Raw genomic sequence first — 16,095 nt, 5'->3', positions numbered from 1 at the left:
GTAAGTGAACTACACGGAAGGTTCAAAGAGATCATCAATGGTCTTCATTCCGTAGATGAACGCGTAGAGAATTACGATCTCGTAAGGTACGCTCTCAAAGCCTTTCCGAGGAATGCCTTGTGGTCATCTATGGTAGATGCCTACAAGGTCTCCAAGGACCTTTCAATTGTTAAGTTAGATGAATTCTTTTGTGAAATGGAACTTCATGAACTTGCTAACAAGGGTCAAAAAGAGAAAGGTATTGCCTTAGTTGCAGGAGAAAAGAGCAAGGATGGAAGAAGGAAGAAAGAAAAGAAGAAGGAGAAAGAAATTCCTACATCCTCATCCTCCTCCGAGTTCGATGATGAAGGAGGATCATCATCAAGCGAGATGGCCAACTTCGTAAGAAGAATCATGAGAAGGAGCCGGAGATACAAAGGGAAAGGTAAGTCGATTGATCAAAATACTGATAAGACTAATGTTACGTGTTATGAGTGTAGCAAGAAAGGACACTATCGGAGCGAGTGTCCAAAACTCAAGAAGAAGGAAGAAAGGGCCAAGAAGAAGAAAGCTCTCAAAGCTTCTTGGGATGAATCCTCCTCAAGCTCATCGGAGGAAGAGAAGGAGAAAAGCACTCGTCAATTAGCACTCATGGCAAGGGAGGAATCGGACTCCGGAAGGGATACATCAACCACGGCTTCATCATCTTCGGATGATGAAGAGGTAACTTCTCCTCACTTAGAAAAATGCTATAAAACTATTGCACATTTATCTACTTTGCTTAAGAAATCAAAAACAGAAATTAAATCATTAAAAGATGAAGTAGAACACTTGAAGACTCTTAGGGAAGATGAGGTTGATGACCTACATCAAGAGCTTCTTGAGGATGAAAACAAGGCCTTAAAGAGTGAAGTTGAGAAACTCAAGAAAATGCTTGAGAAATTCTCAACTAGCTCTAAGACCTTAGATATGATTCTAAATGCCCAAAGGGCGGTCTACAACAAGGCTGGGTTAGGATATCAACCTAAGGAGTCTAGTTTCATTTCCTTAGTGTCTAGAACCCAATTTCATAGATCACATGCTTCTAGGGTTCATGAGACTAGGAAGGGTGTGACCAAGGCATGGATTCCTAGGTCCTTCATTGTAGATGCATTAGGTCCTAAGATTTGGGTACCTAAAACATCTATCTTTCGTGTCTTGTAGGCATTTGTCAAGGGGGAGCATCTATCAACTTGGTTTGTTGATAGTGGATGCTCCAAGCACATGACCGGGGACAAGTCACTCTTTACTACCCTTCAAAACAAAAATAGAGGTAATGTGTCCTTTGGTAATAATGGTAGCCTTAAGGTTATAGGAGTTGGAGATATTCATATATCCGAATGTCTCAAAATCAGAAATGTCCTTCTAGTCAAGGGGATGACCTTTAATCTCCTAAGTGTCAGCCAATTGTGTGATACGGGTTACACAATTGAGTTTCATTCAAGTCAATGTCTGGTCAAACACATTGACACACTTGACACGGTACTAGTAGGCACAAGGGTAGATAACATTTATCAAGTATCATTTAAAAGTGCTACTAATGCCTCTGCTAAGTATTTCATGTCAAAAGAAGAAGAATCATGGCTTTGGCATAGGAGGTTGGCCCATGTGAACATGAAGAATATTCGAAAGCTGGCCAACAAAGGATTAGTGCGAGATTTACCAAGCATCAAGTACCAAAAGACAAAATTATGTGATGCATGTCAAAAGGGTAAGCAAACAAAAGCGGCTCATAAAGGTAAAAGCGCTGTAAGTACATCTACTGCTTTAGATTTATTGCATATGGATTTGTTTGATTGCAGTAATGTTATTTCATTGAATGGAAGTAGATACTGCTTAGTGATCATTGATGATTTTACTAGATATACATGGACTTTCTTTTTGAAAAATAAGGATCAAACCATAGATATTTTTGTTTCCTTTTGTAGAAGAACTGAAAATGAAAAATCAACAACAATTAAAACAATTAGAAGTGATCATGGTGGAGAATTTCAAAATCATAGATTTTTAGAATTTTGTCAAGAAAAAGGATATAGACATGAGTTCTCTACTCCAAGGACCCCACAACAAAATGAGGTTGTGGAGAGAAAGAACCGAGTCTTGCAAGAGGCTGCACGAAGCATGCTCAATGAGTACTCACTACCGAGCTACTTATGGGCTGAAGCGGTAAATACCGCTTGCTATGTGCAAAATCGAGTCTTGATACATAGGTTTTTAGGAAAGACTCCTCATGAACTCTGGTTTGGAAAACCCCCTACAATCAAACATCTTAGGGTGTTTGGTTGTAAGGTGTTTATCTTGAACACCAAGGATCATCTTGGAAAGTTCACGGCTAAGGCTGACAAAGGGATACTAGTCGGGTACTCTCTCACCAGCAAAGCCTATCGAGTCTACAACAATAGGACTAAATTGATTGAAGAGTCCTCGGATGTAGCATTTGAAGAAATCCCTAAATCAAATGATCAATCAAGGGATGTAGGAGAAATTCAATTTGAACTTAGAAATCTAAGTTTAAATGATCAAAACATAGAAAGAGTCGAAGTTGACTCCGATGATGATGAGCAAAGGCAAGAGAGGGGTCAGTCTGATCCTTTGCCTGATACTGAGCTCTTGCCTGTGTCTAGTGAGACCACTCATGAGGCACCGCCAACACCAAGGCAATCTAGGATAGCCTCTAGTCATCCCCAAGACCAGATTGTGGGAGACATTCAACAAGGGGTTAGGACTAGGTCATTCTTTAGAAATGAGTCTAATGAGGTCGCCTTGATCTCAGAAATCAAACCAAAACTAGTTGATGAGGCATTACACGATCCTGATTGGATTATAGCTATGCAAGATGAGTTAGGTCAATTTGAAAGGAGCCAAGTGTGGGACTTAGTTCCTAGACCTAAGAAGACCACCATTATTGGAACCAAATGGGTCTTCAAAAATAAGTTAAACCAAAAGGGAGAAATCGTAAGAAACAAGGAAAGACTTGTAGCCAAGGGCTATAGTCAAGTCGAAGGCCTCGATTATGATGAGACTTATGCTCCTGTGGCCCGACTAGAGTCCATTCGTTTAATGCTAGCTTTTGCTGCACATAGAGGCTTAAAGCTCTATCAAATGGACGTCAAATCGACCTTCTTAAACGGTTTCATTAAAGAAGAGGTTTATGTTGAACAACCACCGGGGTTTGTGAATACCGAAGTTCCAAACCACGTGTACAAGCTCAAGAAAGCTCTGTATGGGCTTAAACAAGCACCTCGAGCTTGGTACGAAAGGCTGTCAACCTACTTACTAGAAAAGGGTTTTGTAAGAGGTCAAATAGACCCAACACTATTCCTGCGTAGAGATGGTGAAAACATATTTGTAGCCCAGGTATATGTCGATGACATAATTTGTGGCTAAAATAACAAGGGCTACTTGAATGAATTTATCACTCACATGGAAAGTGAGTTTGAGATGAGTCTGGTGGGAGAATTGACATTCTTCCTTGGACTTGAAATCAAACAAACTCGAGATGTCATTTATGTCCATCAGACGAAGTACACTCAAGAGATGCTCAAGAAATTCAAAATGAGTGACTCTAAGGAAGTATCCACTCCAATGGCGACGAACACTCGCCTTGACAATGATGAGAATGGAAAACCAGTTGATCTAACGCAATATAGAAGCATGATCGGTAGTCTTCTATATCTCACAGCTAGTCGACCGGACATACTTTTTGCTGTGGGCATGTGCCCTAGATATCAAGTATGTGCCAAGGAATCTCATTTAATTGCAGTTAAGAGAATTCTGATATACCTTAAGGGCACAATTAGAGTAGGTCTATGGTACCCTCGTACGGAGTCTTTTGACTTGATAGGTTATACCGACTCTGATTATGCTGGGTGCAAATTGGATCGGAAAAGCACTAGTGGAGGTTGCCAATTTTTAGGTTCATCATTGGTTAGTTGGTCAAGTCGGAAGCAACATTGCGTTGCTCTCTCCACGACCGAAGCTGAATACATTGCCATGGGAGAGAGTGTATCACAATTGTTGTGGATGATCCATACTCTAGAAGATTATGGACTTTCGTATAAGGGAGTGCAAGTGTTGTGTGACAACATCAGCACAATAAACCTAACAAAAAACCCAGTCTATCATTCAAGGACCAAACATATTGAAGTGCGTCACCACTTCATTAGAGATCACGTAGCTAGGGGAGACATTGCACTCACCTATGTTGAGTCAAAGTCAAACCTAGCCGATATTTTCACCAAACCTCTTCCGAAAAATGAATTTAGTCATTTGAGGAGAGAATTGGGAATGTGTTTGGCTCAATAAGCCATTGGGACCCCATCATGATCAATAAGGACAATTAAAACGATAAGAAAAAAAAGGGAAATTAATTTGGGCAACTTGGGAACATCTCACACAAACTATAAGGTTAACAAATGATTTTTGTTTGCTAGAAATGGGGTGAGATGCTAGGATCAGCCGAATTATTCAAAATGTATCATGCATCCCTTGAATAATTAGGTTGAAGAGACATAAATTGACTATGGGGAAGACCATTACATAATTCAAGTGTATTTGGTTCCTAGATCTTACTCATATATTCCAACCAAGGAAACTTGGTTGGACCTTTACCAAGAAATTATGTAACGTTGGTTGATGGACTGTTTGATACCTTTGATGATTTTGATTGAAACTAGGACAAGTCCTTGATATAATGATAGTAATTTGGTTATATTTTGACAAACTTGAAACTGAACATAACAAGGTCAAAAATTTCAGTTTTCAAGCCTTGAGTTGTCTGCTTTTCTAAATATCTGAAACTTTTGGGTTATAAACAATTTCAGACCATAATCTTTAGGAAATAGGTATGCTTGTAGATTCTTCAGGTTCTAGGTACTGAACTTGGAAGTTTTCCTGGAGAAACTTCTACGAATTATCGAACATCTCTACAAATTTCAATTACTGAAATTACTGGAGTAATTTAAGTATCAGACACTGATCGATCTACAGGCCGATCAGGAGAAGGTGGATCGGTCTGTCGACCGATCCAAAAATCTCTCCACCCTTCTGTTTGTAATATGATCGGTCCAGGGACCGATTAGGTTCGTTTTGTACGCCAGGAAGAGTTACCTGATCGGTCCGGGGACCGATCAGGTCAGCCTGGCACGCAGAGCCCGCTACTGATCATTTTCTGATCGGTCTCCAGACCGATCAGGAAGTTCCCTGATCGGTCCAGGGACCGATCAGCGAGTACTGATCGTCTCCTGATCGATCTACATACCGATCAGGAGGTTCCCGGATCGGTCCAGGGACCGATCAGGAGGCTCCTGATGTCTCCTGATCGGACAACCGTCCGATCATTTCGACACTTGGACACCCATCTCCCTTAAAACTTCCCGATCCTTTCTTTTCCCTTTTCACGCAAGCCCTAGCCGACTCTTCCCTACACCTCACTTCTTCTCTTCTCTTTGCACGCCGGAACCCTAGCCAAAGCCCTAGCCAAAAGATACTTCAATGGCACCAAGGTAACTCCATACTTCTCTAGAACTTGGCATTTCAGTTTCATTTCTCACCATATCTGTGCTTTTTGTTTCGGGTGTTGGTGGCTCCGGTGCTCACTTACTTGCCCTATTGGATCACATTGTTACACCTTAGGAAGAAACAAGTGGGTGAGGGGACCTCTAAGTCACCTGAGAAGTCTAAGTCTAAGGCTCCCTCTCGACCTCAACCATCTGTCTCTGGGAGATTTCCAAACCACCAGTTTGAGGAAGCCTTTAGACAAAGAACCTTTAAATTACTCCCTTGTAGGTCTGTGGATCGAAAATTCATGGACGAATTTTGTCCAACTGTGTCAGAAATCATTGCCTACTACAAACTTGATACACTTGTCTATTTAGAACGAGATATCAATTATGACTTAGTATCGGAGTTTTATGACAATCTTCATCAAACTAATGATGTAAGTTATAAAACAAAAGTTGCTAAGCGGACTCTTGATTTCAGTTTCTCAGCCTTCTTTGACTATCTAGGTTGCCGGAGGTGTTCCGGAAATGTCTTTTCGATATATCCTGACTTACCAGACCCCTTACCTTCACCTTTTGATGTCATATCTGACTCTATTTATGAGTATTTCTTCAGACATCCTAGACCAGGTGGGCTAGATGAATTAGATGTTGATTTTCCTACTTTTGCAGCCTTGAGATTATCTGCCCACGATTACATCCTCTTTAAGATTGTCACAAACTGCCTTCTGCCAATCACATCTAAACCCTTGTCTGAAATCCGACCATATCATTGTCTGATGCTTTATGGATTGCGTCGGCGTCTCGACTTTGACATCATGTCCAGCATCTACTCTTCAATCATTTCCTATAGTGAGCTAAACAGCTTCACTGTTTATATGCCTTATGGGCATATCATTACAGATTGGCTCGAGACCCTTCAGGTTGATGTCTCCAAGGGTAGAATAGTCAAGATGGTTAGGCAGGACTGCATACTTGGGAAACGGGCATTTTCCAAGTCTGGCATCATAGGACAGGATAGGGACGTTCGGTGGAAGGATGGGAGAGCTCTAGGTGAGTTGCCACGGGGACCTCCACGACAGGTTGCTGCTGCGCCTGTTGCTGCTCCTCCTGCTACTGCTGCTGACGATGGAGAGGCATATCCTGATCTACGCTGGCAGATCGCCGAGCTGGAGAGTCGCATTGATCGACACGATGAGCTGCTGGTTGCTGAGCTCCACGGGCCGCGCGTTCGGATTGACCAGTGCTACAATGATCTACGTAGTCAGCAGTTGGCGACACATCAGGCGATTATGGGATGGATGACCAGATACCCACCTCTGCAGGATTTCCCGGGCTATCCATCCTCGAGCAGCGGCATGCCACCTTAGGGACCCACTCCTCCCGTTGATGATGTTGATGCTCCTCATGATGAGGAGGCTGATTGATACACATTGTTCTATGCTGTCATTCTGATTATCTATGTTTTGGATGTTGTTTGTTGGATATTTATGTCTGACCTGGATACTTGCTGCTTTCATCTATTTATGCTGTTCATTTTCTTGTCTTTCTTTTTGTTTCACTTCTTATTGGCTTTTAATATGCTGTTCATATGCCATGTCTTGTATGTCTCTTATTTCTTTATCACTGTCTTATAATACACTTAGAGGGTATTCTAGGTGAATTAAGAAAAAGACAGTATGGGTTAAGGGGGAGTCCTTTAACGTTTTCTTACCTAATTCGCGCCTTTTCGGTGTTTGACAAAGGGGGAGAAGGTAACTAAGTTTAGAGATAAATGAAAGTTTGTCTTAGGGGGAGGATCTTGATTCCCCTATCCTTACATGGTGTTGTATCTGTCTTAGGGGGAGGAACTTGATTCCCCTAAAATTAGGGAAATATGAACATTTCTGATCTAAACTTAAATCATGTTGTCAAACAACAAAAAGGGGGAGATTGTTGATACAGTCTGACCTGGCTGTTGTTTTGATGTTGTCACGGATTTAAGTTTGTATCAGATATTAATTAGACTCAGACTGAGTAATGATCAAGGTTGATCATGTGGAGAGGAAAAGTCTAAGTACGAATACTTGGCTCGCAAAGTCGGAGAGGGATCGGCAGCTCGTTCTCCGGACTAGGTCAGAGAGGGCTCGGTAGCTCGTTCTCTAGACCGGACGAAGTCGGAGAGAGCTCGGCAGCTCGTTCTCCGGACTAGGTCAGAGAGGGCTCGGTAGCTCGTTCTCCGGACTAGGTCAGAGAGGGTTCGGTAGCTCGTTCTCTGGACCGGACGAAGTCGGAAAGGGCTCGGCAGCTCGTTCTCCGGACTAGGTCAGAGAGGGCTTGGTAGCTCGTTCTCTGGACCAGGAAGACGTTAGGGTTTAGGGCTGGGAGGCTCTAAAACTAACATAAGGACATTGGATCGGTCTGTTGACCGATCCAGTGATACTTCGGTTGACTGGATCGGTCGACAGACCGATCCAGTGATACCTTAAGTGAACTGATCGGTCTCGTGACCGATCAGTAACCACACAGAAGCAATCTGTGGATTATCTGATCGGTCTCGTGACCGATCAGTAACCACACAGAAACAATCTGTGGACTATCTGATCGGTCTGGTGACCGATCAGAAGCAATCTGTGGGCTATCAGATCGGGACCTGGACCGATCAGAAGGATGCGATGGGATTCAAAGAGATAGGGGGGATCGGTCCACAGACCGATCAGAATCATCCCAGACCGATCAGGGTGTGTCTTGATCGGTCCGGAAGGCTATGGATCGGTCTGTAGACCGATCCACAACAATGTCGTTTATCTTCTGCTGTTTCTCTGCGATTTCTGATTCACCTGATCAAATCATCTACTGTGAGATTTTTTAGTTACAGGTTGCAGGTGTCGTGCCAGTGCTTAATTTCAAATTAAGCTCCATCAGAAGAATAAGACCAAGTATCCTTTCTGCTGTGTTTCACTGTAAGTGGTGCAATTCGAGCGTCAACGTTCACTGGCTGCGACAGCTTGATTCTTGCTTATTGGTTCGAGCTCAGAGACACCAGTGAAGACCATGGATGGTATTGGTGTGAGTTCAGAGAACTAGATGAGGAGGAAGAGTGATTGGCGAAGCTTGAGTTGATCGCAGTGATTCGATACAGGTGACAGCGATTCGGCTCTGGCTGAAGACAGTGAGAAAGCAGAGGGATAAGAAGAAGGAAGAAGAGAGATTTTTGGTAACGAAAGGTTTTTGAAATTCTCTGTGAACCGAAGTAAGAGGCTGTGTATTGTTGAGCTCTTGGCTGAGGAATTCCTTCTGTCTTTGCGTTGTGCTTCGTGGCTGTAAGTTCATTTGTTCATTCTGTCAGCCACAAAACTCTGTAAGTCTTGTGCTTCATTTCAAATAATTTCTGTGACTTTGTGGAGAGGTTAGTCCACCGAGAAGGAGAAATACTTAGCCGAAATTTGTCCGGGGTGTGATCTACCGAAAGATCAAAGGATCGTCCACCTTACGGACACGCCGAGGAGTAGGGGCAAGTTATCCCCGAACCTCGTACATACTTGTGTAATCTGTGGGTTGTGTTTTCTTTCCTTGCATCAGTTTTCTTTTTACTTATTTCCACTGTGCTAATAAGATTTTGTGAGGAAATTGACTGAGTTTTAGTGGAGGCTATTCACACACCCCCTCTCTAGCCATCCGAAGGTCCTAACAGTTACAACAGGGACCGAGAGGAGAAATTGATTTTTGTCTCTCGATGAGCTTGATGTTGGTGCGGGAAGCATCCGACGATCGAACTTGTGTTTTGATAATGCAAAGGATTCAAAGTTAAGGTGTTTTGTTTTCTAACAAGTCTACTTGAGGATTTCAGGAAAGTCCTAGCTGCGGTTAGACAAAGGGAAAAAACCCTAGGGGGTGGTAACTCTAGGTCATAGGGGGTGGTAACCCTATGCGGAAAGTCTTGGTAGGTCGATGTCTTCAGGCAAAAGTCCTAGGGAGTGGTAACCCTAGGTGGAAAGTCCTGGTGTCGCGAACCAGGTGAAAGACTGGACTAGCCGGGAAGCGGATGTCCAGCAGAAAGTTCGGAAGCGTCGAGTGCTGAGCAAAAGTCCAGTCGATCTGGAGGATCGCACTGGCAACAGGTAAATCTCCTGAGTGGAGTAGGTGAGGACGCGTTCCCCGTAGAGGGAACAGTAGGCATCGGGTCGACCTAGGGTTTCTGGACGGAAACCCGAAGTAAGGCTCGGATAGTCCGGAGACTATCATTATCACTTCTATTATGCTTTATGTGCTAACTTTGTGCTGCAGGGTATATTTGGGATTAATGTATCTTGCAGGGACCAAAGTACAAAGATTAACCTCGGATGAACAATGTCCGAGGCGCCTCCATGGAGCTTGGAGGCGCCTCGGGTGCAAAAGCTGACCTGGCTGCGGAGCTTCAATGGAGGCGCCTTGAAGGGGTTTAAGGCGCCTTGGAAGGTGCCTTGAGCAGGGTTTGAGGCGCCTTAAGCAGATGAAGTTCGACCAGATCAAGTTTGATCCGCACGGAAGACTCGGCAGCATGGAGGCGCCTTGAACAGCCTTCAAGGCGCCTTGAACACCCTTTATAAGGGGGTTTCGACCAGCATTTCAATATATCAAGTTTCAAGTGATTCCAGTGCGACGTGCTGCTCAAAACAACGTTTCGAAGTGTTGCTATTTGTGCCCGATGACCAGGAGCTTCGAATCTTCATTTTTTTGTGGTCGGTATAATTATTTATTGTCGTTTATTGTACTTCAACTTGTAATCTTTTATCGAGCTTATAGTTGTTGCCCACCGGAAGCGATCAAGGATCGCGGGCCTTCGAGTAGGAGTCGCCTTAGGCTCCGAAAGAAATAAATCCTCCGTGTTCTTCTGTCTGTGTTTGTCTTTTCTATTTCCGCTGCATTTACTCGTACGTTTTAAATCGAACGATTCCGATAATTCAAACAATATAGCCGCGAGCGCTATTCACCCCCCCTCTAGCGCGGTCTCGATCCAACACTTGAGTTTCCTGTGTTCACCCCGAACACCCAACTCAAGTTCATCAATAATAACTCATACCACTAAAGAGTTATTATTGAACTACCGCACTAATCCCAAATTACATTATGGGCTCCTTCTTATTATGAGTGCATTAATCTTCTTGTGTTTAAGATATAGAATGCCCACTAATTAAATGAGTTACTGACGACTCACTTAATTAATATCTAGCTTCAAGAGTAGTACCACTCAACTTCATTGTCATGCCGGACTAGGTCCACCTGTAGGGTTTACATGACAATCCTTATGAGCTCCTCAAGGGGACATCATCAACCTAGTTTACTAGGACACTGTTTCATTCTATAATCAATAACACACCATATAAATGATATCATTTCTCAACTTATCGGATCTATTGATTTAACGAGCTTAATCGCACCCTTTGATAAATTAAAGAAATAAATATTAAATATACGTGCTTGTTATTATATCATGATTAAGAGCACACACTTCCATAATAACAGAGGTTTTGTTCTCTTATATAGTCAGTATAAAAAGAAACTACTTCAAATGGTCCTGCTCAATACACTCAGAGTGTACTAGTGTAATTTTATAGTCTAGATAAACTAATACCAAATTACACTACAACCACTCCAATGGTTTGCCCATTTCATCTTGGTTGTGAGCTACTATTTATAATTTATAAGGATTTGATAACATGATCTTCTGTGTGTCTCCTCACACCATGTTATCTACAGTATAAATTAAATGAACAACTACACTTAGCATAAATGTAGGCATTTGACCAATGTGATTCTTATTTCTAAATAAATATTTATACAAAAAGCTAGGCTTTTAGTATAAATTCCAACACGGGTGTCCTTGGAAAAGTATTTAATGCATACTTTAGGGAATCTCAATTTATTACACTTTCTCTGAGATTCGTGAGTCTGGTGATCAACTCCTTAAATTTAGCATGTAGTTTCGCTACGGATTCTCTTTCTTTACGCTGGAGGTTGATTAGTTGGCTCCGAAGCATATCCTGTTTCATGAGCTTGGCTTTGGACGTACCTTCGTGTAGCTCTAGGAACTTCTCTCAAAGTTCCTTTGTTGATTTGTAGGCGTCTATTCTGCTGACTTCTTGCAAAGGTAGCACGCTTAGCAGATGGAATTTAGCTTGTCCATTTGCTACGAAGTTCGCTTGCTCCTTCTTGGTCCACATATACTCTTCTTTTTTATACTCCTTGTTGGTCTTTGGGGGCTAAAAAACTATATTTACTTATAAAAAGAATTTCAAAATCAGTTTTAAAAAATACCTCCATGCGTTTCTTCCATAACGTGAATTCCCCCTCGAATTTCGGTGGATAGATGCTTGGTCCAACAATCGTCTCGATGCTTTAGTCAGTGGTTAATCCTTCTGAGGCGTTCTGACTTTGATACCAATTGTTGGTACTGCAGGGCCGACAAGAGGGGGGGTGAATTGCCTACAAGAAAAAATAAACCCCTTTCTCAATCCTTTGATTAGTAGCAAAATAACAATAATAAAAGAAATAACAATTTAAAAAGAGTAGGTAAAATACAAGAGTTTTACTTGGTTACAATCTAGGTGGTTGTTAATCCAAAGAGTTAAAAAGCACTAGAAGATCTCCTTTGTTGAAGGCGGAGAAGTCTTTTATACACGTTGATAGGTCATTACACGTTGATAGGTCAAGAATGACTAGGAAAGTTAATACAGAAGTTGTTGAATATTTCCTAGCTCCAGGGCCTTTTTATAGCTCCTGAAAAATCCTATCCATAGGTGGAAGGCAACTTCAAAAGAGTTCAAGGTGCCTTCAAGTGGATAAAGTTTTATCCACAACTCAATGGCACAAACAGTTACTTTAGGCTGGTACTGTGCACTGAAGGCACCTTCAAGCCATTGAAGGTGCCTTCATACTATTCATAGAAGGTGCCTTCTAAGCCTTTGAAGACACCTTCATGCTACTCATGGAAGGTGCCTTCCAAGCCTTTGAAGGCGCCTTCGTATTGTTCATATGAAAATGGTTAACTTCCCTTGTTAACCATTTTTTGCTCCGCTCGCTTGGTTGATGCTCCGACTATCCAAAATTGAGCTCACTCGAACCCAACTAGGGCCTTCTCCTCGAGCAGCCTTCCTCCTTGGCTTCTCATCCCTCGGACCGCCACACACATCCTTCTCGCCCGCTGGTGTACTCTTCCACAACATCTCATCCTTCGGATACACCGAGCTCGTCGACTCCCTTCCCGTACCATCCTTTTCGCTAGCTACGTCTTCTGCTCGACTTCTTGTGTTCTTAAGCTCCTGCATATTTAGACACAAGGATCAAACATAACAAAACTTAACTGAACTTGGTTGCCCATATCAAAACCATCCTGGGGTACTTATAAGATATTCCTAACGATTAGCCATCATTAGATAGCATTTTGTGTTGGAAATATGAATGGAATAAAGAGGTGGAGATGAAGAGACTATATTATGCATGAATTGTTAACCCCACATTAAAAATCTTTTAGATTTATTGTTGGTTTAAATTATGCCACATGCATTGATGTTGTAAACATATGGATGGGGAGATACTCTTTCACGCGTGGGTGCGTAGGGGTGGGTGTAAATCCAAGGTCTGGATTGTACTGAACCAATGTTGACTCGTGTGCGATCACGACCTGTGCACGTCGAATGCTGGACCGGTCGAGGCAAGATTTGCCCCAGTAAATAAACCAATATTTTACCACCAAATCTCTTTTTTCTACTTGCTCAAGAGGGTAACAAAAGCATTAATATGAAATTAATGGTAATTCCGTAACATCTCGACATTAATGACAACATTAAACTCATTAATGGTGACTTCTTAACATCTCGACATTAATAGCGATATTAAACCCATTAATAATGATTCCGTAACATCTCGAAATTAATTAAGACATTAAACCCATTAATGACAATATTAAACTCATCATTAAATGACCATAATTTGTTTATTCATTGTAGTCAAGGTGAGGATTAATATATAAGGAGGTTAGATTTTGAGCAAAGGATAGAGGGGTAGTGGAAGATAAGCGAAAGAGAGAGCAAGAGGAAGAACAGGAAGTGAACCTTTGTCCACCTGTGTTCTCCCACAAAAACTCTCTCGGTCGTGCATTCATTCGGTTGAACTACTCGTGATAGCACTCGGGTGCATTTTCAGTTTGCAATGAACAACCAGTGCTTGGTTGTGTGCTTGGTTTTACCTTTGTATTATGGGAAATAGACAACCCGAGAGAACCTCGAAGCAAAACTAGAGATGGGGTGAATCTATTTCAAGGGAACTGCGTTGAGCGCATGCCTTGGTATCTTACTCAGTGAATTCCCTTCCCGACTCGGTGATCGACTCCCGATTCTGCTATGCACCGCATCAACTCCATAACTCAGACCACCAAAAGCTTGGCAGAACCAACCCCACTGGTAGCTTAAGATTATCTGCTCAGGTCATCTCAATAGATAAGTTAGAATTGATTTTGTGTAATTTCAATTCAGTAATTTTTTCTAATATTTCCAACAATAGATTATCCAACAATCTTGATATAGATTTTATTCTGTTGAGATAGCCACAAAATAAAGTATTGAAGTACAACAGACTTAACCCATGAAGGCCCCCTCTACCCTGATTGGAACTGTGCTTATTAATCACGGGGAAAGGCCAGAGAAGTTCACTGGATTGAACTTCAAAAGGTCACAGCAGAAAATGCTCTTCTACTTAGTCACACTCAATCTGGCTTGGTTCTTGACCGAGAACCCTCTTAAGTGTGCTAAGGATGTTGATGTGCATACCATCAGTATAGTGGAGGCATGGACTCACTTTGAGTTTCTTTGCTAAAACTACATCCTCAACTGCCTTGCCAACTCACTATACGCTCGTGTATAGCATGAAGAGAACGACTAAAGAACTGTGAGAGTCCCAGGACAAGAAGTACAAGATGGAGGATGTAGGGGCTAAGAAGTTTATCATGGGCTGATTCTTAGACTACAAAATGGTTGACTCCAAAATGGTTATCAGTCAAGTACAGGAGCTTTAGGTGATCTTGCACGAGATCCACTTAGAAGGATGGCTCTGAGTGAAACCTCCCAGGTTGTTTCTATCATTGAGAAGCTGCCTCCTGGGTGGAAGGACTTCTAGAATTACCTAAAGCACAAGCAGAAGGAGATGAATGTGGAGGAACTTATTGCTAGACTTCACATCGAAGAAGACAACAAGAGTTCATAGGGAAAGCTATTCTCTCAGGCTACTGTGAAAGTCAACGTGGTCGAGTATGGTCAAAACTCGAAATAGAAGAACCCCAAGACTTCTAAGATGGGACTCGGAGGAGCCATAAAGCAAGAAATTCTCTAGGAAGTACTTTAATTATGGTCGAGTCGGTCACAAATCTTCAGAATGCAGAAAGCTGAAGTAAAGCAAGAGGCCAACCTAAACGAGGGACCAAAAATGGACGACCTCTACGTAGTGGTCTTAGAACTGAACTTGATCGGTTCAAACCCGCAACAATAGTGGATTGATACTGGAGCCACCAGACATGTCTGATGCAATAAGGAGTTGCTCCACAACTTTGAAGAAGTCAATGGAGATAAGTTGTTCATAGGGAACTCAGCAACCTCGAACATCATGGGCCAGGGAAAATGGTGCTGAAGATGATCTCGGGTAAGGACCTTACTTTGAACAATATGTTGTATGTTTTGGAGATTCAGAAGAATCTAGTATTCGGATCACTGTTAAGCAAGCATGACTTTAGTATTATTTTTGAGTCAGACAGAATTCTACTGTCAAAGAATGGAATGTTTGTAGGAAGAGACTTTGTATATGATGGGTTTTTCAAGCTCAATGTAATGACCATTAGACCTAAGATAAAAAAAGATGAAAGCTCTTCCACTTATATGTTTGAGTCTTCATGTTTTTAACATGATAGACTAGGATATGTTAACTACAATATGTTGCGTAGATTAATAAATATGTAAAGCATACGTACATTCCACCTTAACCCAAAATACAAGTGCGAGATTTGTATTGAAGAAAAAATGACAAGGTCATCCTTTCAACATGTTGAGAGAAGCAACAAACCACTTGAGCTAATCTACACCAACATGTGCGACCTCAAAGGTACACCAACACGTGGTGGGAATAAATATTTTATCACTTTTGTAGATGATAACACTAAATATTTTTATGTGTATTTTCTCAAAAGTAAGGATAAAGCTATAGAGAAATTTTCTCTATATAAGAATGAGATTGAAAACCAACTTAATAAAAAGATTAAGGTGGTTCAAAATGACCGAGACGATGAATATGTATCACTATTTGCTAAGTTATGCTGAACATGGGATCAGACATGAAATAACAGCTCTTTATACTCCTTAGTAAAATGGAGTTGCTGAGTGAAAGAATCAAACTCTAAAGGAGATGATGAATGTTCTTCTATTGAGCTCTGCACTTCCAGAATTTATATGTGTGTGTGGGGGGGGGGGGGGGGGGAGTTATGTTAACAACTCATTACCTTTTAAATAAGGTGTCTTGAAAGAAAATAGATAAAAGCCCTCATGAGTTATGAAATGAAAGACAACCATCCTAC

Source organism: Zingiber officinale, chromosome 10A (assembly GCF_018446385.1).
Source record: "Zingiber officinale cultivar Zhangliang chromosome 10A, Zo_v1.1, whole genome shotgun sequence".
Lineage (NCBI taxonomy): Eukaryota > Viridiplantae > Streptophyta > Magnoliopsida > Zingiberales > Zingiberaceae > Zingiber > Zingiber officinale.
This window is presented reverse-complemented; position numbering follows the sequence as displayed.